Genomic DNA, 9,182 nt, shown 5'->3' with positions numbered 1-9,182 from the left:
ATGAAATGGGCATAGGGTGTAATTAGTTAATTCACAAATGGAGGACCTTAAAAGGTTTAAAAATTAAAGGAAGAAAAGTGCAATAAAATCTCACTAGCAATTAGGAAAAAAATAGCACTTATACCCATCAGTGTTCCTAAAATCTGAAAGTCAGCAAACACTACGTCTTGATAGAATTTATGGAAATAGGAACCCTCATCTTCTACAGGAAGGAATATAAACATTAGAGATAATCTGGAGAGCATTTTGGAAGTAGTTAGTTAAATGTGCACATACCCATGTCCAGGGTGATTTTATAATTTATCATCCTAACTCTGACACTTTCATAATTATTCTAGAATAATTGGCATAAAGCTGGTTTACCTCAAATAAACTGAGATGCATGGACATCCAAGTCATTACATCAATCCCGTCCTGGATATATCTGAGAGAAATAGGAGCATTGATCAATAAAAGGACATATATGTGGATGCTCATTATTGATTTGATGTTCGTGAAAAAGCATTGTGAAAAAGCATTGTGAAAACTAAGCGTTCATCTCCAGGGAAAGAAAAAAATAAAAGGAATGCACATTATGCAGTGATTAGTTGAAGTGAAATGCACATTCAGCTACACAAAAATTATTGTTGAGTGAAGCTACATAGAAATTATTGTTGAGTGAAATTATTCTTAATGGATACATGACTATTCATATATATATATATATATATATATATATATATATATATATATATATAGGCTGCCTATGAGTGGATTACGGACTACAAAAGGGAAAATACAAGTGTTGAAAGAGAGGAGGGAAAATGGTAAATTAAGTAATATATAATAGAGGAAAAAGATCGAAGTTTAACTAAGGAGTATTATTAACTCAGTTCAAACAAACAAAAATAATCTTTAGATAGAAATATTTTTCCTCATAGTAATATAATTAAAACAGGATGTGTCCATATACTTTTTATACATAACTTTGCTAATCTATGCATACAACATATAACATTGCAAAAGGATTATCTAGCTTCATATTGCTCTAAGAAATATAACAGGTGTCTTAGTGTTTGAGGAATACAAGTTGCAACATTATGCGGATATTTTTTGCCTCCAGTCACCTTTGTGTTTTTATTGATAAATTGATTGAGGAGTACATTTAGTTTCTCAGCTGCTTACTTTGGAACATATTGGATTCAGGGAGAAAAGACAATGATGGCAAAAAATACAAGCCTAAAAGCATAAAATGTTTTGACTCATTGGGATTTTCGATCCACTATCATCAACAGAGATAACAAGTGAGAAAGTTCTTTTCAAATTGATGCTTTAATGGCAAAGCTGGTCAGAGGAGAATGCAAGTTTGAACTATCAGTTAACAAAGACTTGAAAATTTAATTTAAAGTTGCATCCCAAAAGTCAGAAATCATTGATGAGATTTTTTGTGGGTGTTGCATGGCATCAAAGACAAATAGAAAAATATACTTGGTTTGGCAGGGCAACTTTAAAACTTATGTTCAAGGACATACACAAATGATACACATTTGTACATTCAAGGAAACAGCCATTTGGTCTTAATGATCCTCACTTGGTTGTTCTGATTGCTTTTCACCAAACTGAATAACGGTTCTGGTGTCATGGAGACAAACCACTATAAAGGAGAAACTAATGTGTTTGGATTTGAATTGTATGCAATGACTAGAGCAATAGAATCAATTTCGCAAAGGGGATCTGCTTAAACAAATTTGTTCCATATGTGCATTTTTCATTTGATTTTCCTCTGTTACATATTGACACAGAAAGCATTAAAACTAGATGATTTTCTTTTTTATTAACTCATTTTAGGTTTTCTACTTTGTCTTTTTTTCTCAAATCAACTTCAGATTTTCTTATCTTTGCAAGTCACCTTCTTGTTTTATTTTATTTTATCATTTTATCCATAATCCCCACTTCCATTCCTCTCCATTCATGATCGATCACTCTAATACAGAACAGGCATAGGCCTTGTGAACTAGGTAGGGCTTACTTTTTGTGTTTCTTTGCCTCACTTAGAGGCATCACTGGTGAACCTAGGTTTTAGCAATACTTAAAGTTAATTTTACTACATCCAAGGAGTCATCATGGAATTGGTTCTCTGATTATTTATTTTTTCTAACTTCACCTTTTATTTTATACCTAGTTATTTCATAACACTTACTAATAACTATTCTAAAATATAATAAAGCAAAAAACAGCTGTAACTATAGATCCACACATAATCACCCTGCCCGGTACACATAGCTTTTAGTCCTCTGAAGAATTAATTTTTCATTAAAGACTCTGCCCTCTTTTACATAATTCATGTGCTATTTATAACAAACATTATTCCAACCTTTTCTCTAAACTTTTTAAAAAAATAATTACAGGTAGTTGCAAAAATAGTATAGAGAAGACCTGTGTACCTTTCACCCAGTTTCCTCTAATGGTTACATCTTACAAAACTATAGCACAATATCAAAACCAGGAAACTGACATTGGTACAATGTACGTGTATAGTTCTATGTCATTTTGCCACCTGTGTAGATTTGTATACTCACCACTGCAGTCAAGGTACAGAAATATTCTAGCACCACAAATATCTTCCTCATGCTATCCCTTTATAGTAAAACACTCCCCTCTCCCCTCCACTATCCCTAGCTCCTGGGGACCACTAATAATTTCAACATTTTGTGAATATTATATTAACGAATCATAGAGTATGTGACTTTTTGATATTGTCTTTTTTTTAGTCAGCATAACTCCCTTGTAAAATGTCCAAGTTGTTTTATGTATCAATATTTCATTCACTTTTATTGCTGAGTAGTATTACATGGTTTGGATATACCATAGTTGGTTAGCCATTCACATACTGTAGGGCATTCTGACTATTTCCAGTTTGGAGATATTACAGATAAACCTCTATGAACATTTGTGTACAGGTTTTTGTGTGGATGTAAATTTTCATTTCCATGGGATAAATGCTCAGGGTTGCAACTGCTGAGTCATATAGTAAATGCAGATCCTTAAATTTAATGTTTATCTTCCTCAGGTTCATTCGTTCTTTCTTTATGCACAGGTCTTTATAAATCCCTCCTTACTCAAAGATGACCTATGTGTGGGAAGCAATTTAACATGGGATCCCTGTAAAATAATAAAATATAAAGCAAAGAGAGCTTGACCACAAAGATTTACAAACATAAAGTCTGCACTCTTTGTCTTGGGTTTCAAAATTATCCAGAATCCTACAATCTGAGTTGGAAAAGCTGGACTCCAGTTTCAGCTCTGCCTCTAGTTATTTGGCTGCCTATCTTGATTTTTTTCTGTCAGCTGATATACCATAATACTGCATATTTATCAACATGTATACATGAGCTTGGAGCACTTCCATGGGTTTGCAGCATTAGCCTCGTCTCTGGATCACACTCTATTTCTATTCCAATTCAGTGTCTTAATCTTGGCATAGTCTTTCATGAGTTATTCTCTCCCCTTTTTCTAGATTTGACAATAAAACTGGAACTTTGCCTTTTAAAATTAAGCTCCCACTCAAAACTTTAGCCTGACTCACTTTTATAAGGCAATATTCCCAACTCAGGCTAACTCAGAAAAGCAACCTACTATGTCAGTTTCTCAAAAGTAATACCCAGCCTATTAGTCAGGACCCAGAAATGTAAACCTAATTGTTCACATATGGAAGGATAAGATCCTGAATCACCTCAAGCAATTTAGTTAATATCTGTGAACTTCAATTTCCTCATGTGAAAAAGGTCTCCTCAGTTGCTGGCAGCCTATTGTTTTGAATTAGAGGTTACAAAAACATTCAGGCTTTTATTGTTTCTTATAGGGCATTTCCATTTCTTACTCGAATCTTAGGCCAGAACTGTTCTTTTAGTTACTTTGTGACCATAAAAAATGAACTCTGCCTTGGTACCAAGTGGAACTGATACAGTGGATTTTCTGGACTTTTTCCAAGTAATTTCCTTATCTAATCTCTCTCTTTTATAAATATCCTTGTCAGCCCTTGGAGTCTAAGCATTCCCTAAAATCATCTCATCAAATTCCTTCATGCAATGCCATAGCAAGCATTAATCATTATGCTTATTAAAGATCTCAGTAGCTACAGCATCTCTCTAAGCTCTAATTTTTCCATCAATTCTGTTTTTATTTCCATCAGCCTTATATGTACACTTAGTGACATGAGGTTCATACGTGCATTCCCAAGTTGCATTGCTTTCCCAGAAACCAATGTAGGAAGAACACTATCTGAGTAGTAAAATACTATTTAGTAATGGAGGCATCTAAGGAAGATTTGTGAAGGTGGCTGTTCCAGTTATCTAAAGCTGTATAAAAAATCACCTCAAAATTTAGTGGTTCAAAACAGTTAACGATCAGGAATCAGAGAGCAGCACAACTGGCTGGTTCATGTTCAGGGTGTCTCAAGAAGTTGAAATCAGACAGCAGCTATGATTGGAGTCATCTTGAAGGCTTCTCCACTCATGTATCTAGGATGGGAAGACTGGAACAAGTGGGGACTGGACCAGTTTGGGATTCCTCAGCTAGCTCTATCTCTATGTGATCTTCTCTAGTGAAATGTGCAGACTGGTCATTTCAGGATAACTTGACTTCTTATACATTGGTTCAGGATGGCTAAGGTACAGGGAGAGAAAGAGAAAGAGGGAGAGAGGGAGAGAGGGAGAGAGGGAGAGAGGGAGAAAGGGAGAGAGGGAGGAAAAGAGGGAGGGAGGGAGAGAGAGGGAGAGAAGCAGAACATTTCCCAACTCTTAGGAAAGTCATCAATACACATGCCCAAAGAGCACAACATACTCAAAACAGAATAAATCCTAATAGACCTATGCTGAGACACATACTGATCAGAATGTCAAATGCCAAAGATAAAGAGAGAATCCTGAAAGCAGCAAGAGAAAAGCAATTTGTCATATACAAGGGAACTGCAAAAAGACTAAGTGCTGATTTCCCATCAGACATCTTGGAGGCAAGAAGATAGTGGTATGATATATTTAAGGTATTGAAAGAGAAAACCTACCAGCCCAAAAATCTTTATCCGGCAAAACTGTCCTTCAAAAATGAGGGAGAGTTTAAAATACTCACAGATAAACAGAAATTCAGACAGTTCATCAACAAGAGACTTGCTCTATAAGAAACACAAAAAGGAGTTCTGCAGGCTGAAAGGAAATGACAGGAGAGAGAGGCTTGGTGTAGAATGTACAAATGAAGATTATCAGTAAGGGAAATGAAAAGGGTAAAAAGAAAGACAAAAATATGACATTTAAAAGCCAAAAGATAAAATTGCTGAAGTAAGTACTGCCTTTACAGTAATAACATTGGATGTTAATGGATTAAACTCCCCAATCAAAAGATACAGATTGGCAGAATGGATAAAAAGTGTGATCCATCTATCTGCTGTCTACAAGAGACTCAACTTAGACCCAAATACACAAATAGGCTGAAAATGAAAGGATTGAAAAAGATATTCCATGAAACAAATAACCAAAAAAGACCCATGGTAGCTATACTAATATCAGACAAAATAGACTCTAAGTGCAAAACTGTTATGAGACAAAGAAGGACACTATATATTAATAAAAGCTGCAATCCACCAAGAAAAAATAGCAATCATAAATATTTATGCACCTAACCATGGTGCCCCAAAATACATGAGGCAAACACTGGCAAAACTGAAGTGAGTAACAGACATCTCTACAACAACAGGTGCAGACTTCAATATAACACTCTCATCAATGGATGGAATATATAGACAGAGGATCAATAAGGAAACAGAGAACTTGAATGATATGATAAATGAGCTAGACCTAACAGACATATACAGAACAATGCACCCCAAAACAGCAGGATACACATTCTTCTCAAGTACACATGGATCATTGTCCAGGAGAGACCACATGTTGGGCTACAAAACAAGTCTCAGTAAATTTAGAATGATTCAAGTTATACAAAGCATTTTCTCTGACCATAATGGAATGAAGCTGGAAACAGAATAGGCAGAGAACTGGAAAATGCACAGATATGTGGAAGTTAACACACTCTTAAACAATAGGTGGGTCAAAAAAGAAATTGCAAGAGAAACCAGTAAATATCTTGAAACGAATGAAATCGAGAACACAACATATCAAAACTTATGGGATGCAGTGAAGGCAGTGCTGAGAGTGAAATTTATAGTCCTAAATGCCTATGTTAAAAAATAAGAAACAGCCAAAATCAAAGACCTAACTGCACACCTGGAGGAACTAGAAAAAGAACAGCAAACTAAACTCAAAGCAAGCAGAAGGAAAGAAATAACAAAGATTAGAGAAGAAATAAATGAAATTGAGAATAAAAACCAATAGAGAACATTAACAAAACCAAAAGTTGTTTCTTTGAAAAGACCAATAAAATTGACAAACCTTTAGACAAAGAAAAAAAGAGAGAGAGAAGACATAAATAAAATAAGAAATGAGAGGGAGGGCATTACTACTGACCCCAAAGAAATAAAAAGGATCATAAAAGGATATTGTGAACAACTGCATGCCAACAAATTAAACAATTTAGATGAAATGAGCAAATTCCTAGAAACTTAAGAACAGCCTACATTGACTTGAGCAGAAATAGAGGACCTCAATAGACCAATTACAAGTAAAGAAATTGAATCAGTTATCAAAATCTCCCAAAAAAAGAAAAGCCCAAGACCAGATGGTCTCAGAGGTGAATTTGACCAAGCATTCCAAGAAGAATTAATACCAATCCCGCTCATTCTGACACCAACATCACCCTAATACCAAAGCCAGATAAAGATACTACAAGAAAACTACAGACCTATTTCTCTTAGGAATATAGATGCAAAAAATCCCCAACAAAATACTTGCAAATCAAATCTAACAGCACATGAAAAGAATTGTACACCATGATCAAGTGGGCTTTATTCCAGGTATGCAAGGGTGGTTCAATACAAGAAAATCAATTAATGTAATACACCACATTAACAAATCGAAGGGGAAAAACATCACATGATCATCTCAATTGACACAGAAAAGACATTTGACAAAACCCAGCATCCTTTCTTGATAAAAAGTCTTTGAAAGGTAGGAATAGAAGGAAACTTCCTCAACATGATAAAGGGCATATATGAAAAACTCACAGCTAACATTGTACTCAATGGTGAAAGACTGAAAGCTTTCCCTCTAAGATCAGGAATAAGACAAGAATGCACACTGTCACTACTGTTATTCAGCACTGTGCTAGAAGTTCTAACTAGAGCAGTGAGGCAAGAAAGAGAAATAAAATGCATCCAGATTGGAAAGGAAGATGTAAAACTTTCACTATTTGCAAATGACAAGATTCTATATTTAGAAAGTTCCAAAAAGTCTACAACCAAGCTACTAGAGCTAATATATGAGTTTGGCAAAGTGGTAGAATACAAAATCAACAAGCAAAAATCAATAGTGTTTATATACACCAGTAATGAGCAAACTGAGGAAATCAAGAAAAAAATTCCACTTACAATAGCAACCAAAATAATCAAATATCAAGGAATAAACTAAACCAAGGCTGTAAAGGACTGATACACAGAAAACTACAAAACGTTGCTAAAAGATATCAAAGAAGACCTAAATAAATGGAAGGACATTCCATGCTCATGGACTGAAAGATGAAGTATCATTAAGATGTCAATTCTACCCCAAATTGATTTACAGATTCAGTGCAACCCCAGGCAAAATTTTTGGCTTATCATGTGATATCCAAGGTCCTTTAACATGATGTTTCTTTTCTCCACACGTCCAAATAACCAACAAAACACTGGTGATTAAAAATGTAGCTGATTCTAAGGATCAATACTCATCTTCATCTACACTTTTTGAAAGGAAAAGTAGATCAGAAAGTGAAAAAAAGTGACAAAACACATGGATTTGGCCTCATGTTAACAAAAGAGAGACTTAAGAAACTGTAATGATTATTTTTTTCAAGTAAATTTTCTTGATATTTTTAAGAGATCATATTAAGCCACAATCCTCCTGAAATAAGTAAAGAGAATGTCCTTCCCAAAATAATAGTGACTGCATTGTGACTACCCAGCACTAAAATAAAGACTAGTAGCCATTTTAAAGTTCAAGATTTATATTTTAATCCAAAAAAGTAAATACTGTATATAAACTACCTATCTAATTAAATAATCATACAATTGAAAATGATATAGTTTAAGATATCAGTCAATGGTATCTCATAGACAACCATCCAGGCTCTGCTTGAGTACATAAAGTGACATGGAGATTACTGCTTAACAATCTCTAAATCAACCTACTTCATTGTTGCACAGCTTTAACTATTTCCTGTCATTAAAGAAACATTTTTTTTCTGTATGTTTCTGAAACTTGACCAATTTAATTATCTCCAATATTTTACAAGGTCCTTCTGCAAACCTAAATGGATATATTGGTTAAATAGCATTGCCTACATGGTTGAATGCATTTTAATAAAAGTATATAAAATTTACATGGGGATATTTGATAATGGTGCCAGGTTCAGAGACATTAGTGATTGGGAGGTCTGTAGGAGGAGGTCTTTTAATTTCTCAAAGGAGAGCCCTTTGAGTACCTTTAAAATATAATTCTGAGGAGCCCAGGAAACCTTTTCTGCATCTGCAGGGTAACGTAATTACTTTTGTGTCTTAAGCCTTGCACCAGCATTTACCTACTCCTGAGAGTGCTACATGAAACAAATTTGCTCAAAGAGGTAGCCATTTCACAAATTGAATTCCAGCTGTTTTGGACAGCCTAGATTGCTAGGCACAGTTCACAGAATAAATACAAGATGAGTTTGATGCTAATTTTTACCTGCAGTTATAATTTCAGCACAAATGAACATGTTAAGGCATTTATAAAGATAGTATGTTTTATGGGCAAGACTGTATTTTATTTTTATATAAAAACATTCAGAATTTTAAAACCTGTATTATAGTGAACTATTGGCTATGTTTCCATGTTTATTTTTTTGAACAATTTTTTGTGTTTAGTATAAGACTTGCTTTTTTACAAACAGAAAAGCACAATGAATTTACTTTAGTTTACCAAGAGAAATGCATCTCTGGAGAATTGGCATTAAGTCTCATGTTTTGGCTTGTCTTGATTGTGGTGAATATCCTATTGCCCATGTTCTCATAAATGAACAAATTA

The sequence above is a fragment of the Choloepus didactylus genome, chromosome X (genome assembly GCF_015220235.1).
Source record: "Choloepus didactylus isolate mChoDid1 chromosome X, mChoDid1.pri, whole genome shotgun sequence".
Classification (NCBI taxonomy): Eukaryota; Metazoa; Chordata; class Mammalia; order Pilosa; family Megalonychidae; genus Choloepus; species Choloepus didactylus.
Note: the sequence above shows the minus strand (reverse complement) of the source record.